This window comes from Nematolebias whitei, chromosome 4, assembly GCF_014905685.2.
Source record: "Nematolebias whitei isolate Nwh7 chromosome 4, NemWhi1, whole genome shotgun sequence".
Classification (NCBI taxonomy): domain Eukaryota; kingdom Metazoa; phylum Chordata; class Actinopteri; order Cyprinodontiformes; family Rivulidae; genus Nematolebias; species Nematolebias whitei.
In genome coordinates, this window is record NC_056501.1 from 37,982,983 (window position 1) to 37,984,135 (window position 1,153).

Below are 1,153 nucleotides of genomic sequence, written 5' to 3' on the forward strand. Positions count from 1 at the left end.
TATTTTGATTATTTATTAAAAATGTAAAGAGAGGAGACGGTGGAGTGGATGTTCCAGCTGCACTACGCTCACCAGCTCGCACACATGCTCCTGCCCAGCAGAGTCGCAGACAGCATGTTCCACAGGGAGCATCTTCCTCCACCTTCAGCTGTGCGCCCTGCAGACAGTGCACGTTTTACACACAAGAACATCTCCAGACAGCTCTGCAGAGTGTGCGCATAACATGCACATTGTGCACGCACTCAACAGAGCTGTCTGGAGACGCTCTTGTGCGTAAAATGTGCACTGTCTGCAGGACGCACAGCTGAAGGTGGATGTGGTCCACCACGTCTATGCACCATGGTGCATAACATTTCTGACATAATAAATAAGCTTACAGTAAAAAAATAATAATAATGAGTGACATGTTTGATGTGTATTATTAACATTACATCACGTTTCAAAACAACAACGCTAATTTGTCAAAATAACAGCAATCAAAATGTAAAAAAAAACCAGATCAATTTATTATCTAAAATAAATGGGTGGATGGATGGATGGATGGATTATTCAGGACTAAAAGTGCTCTCTAAATTCACTATCTGCTCTCTAAAATAGTCATTTCAATTCATCCTTTATTTATACAGGTTGTTAATCTCATTGAGTCTCAAGGACTCATTTACAAGAAACCTGTTTTTAATCAGTTTAATAAAATGTATATAAATAATTAATGTCAAGTTGTCGTGACAAAGACATTTTGACAAATGCCAACTTTACATTAAAGGTGTCATAATTTACCGAATGACACTTAATGACAACAGTCATGAACATTCATAAAGACTCGTTCATGTTCATGACAGGTGTCATGTTATGTTTATGACAGTGTCATGTCAGCCTTATGAACACCCCTTAAAATAAAGTGTTACTGAAACGGTGAATGAATTATCTTAGCACATTTAAATTTTTAGTTGAAAGTGTCAAAATTGTTGAAAAACACACAAAACAAAACTACACAGCAAGTAAAGTACTCACGTATTTAGCATTAGATAGATAGGTAGGTAGGTAGGTAGGTAGGTGGGTAGGTAGGTGGGTAGGTGGGTAGGTAGGTAGGTAGGTAGGTAGGTAGGTAGATAGATAGATAGATAGATAGATAGATAGATAGATAGATAGATAG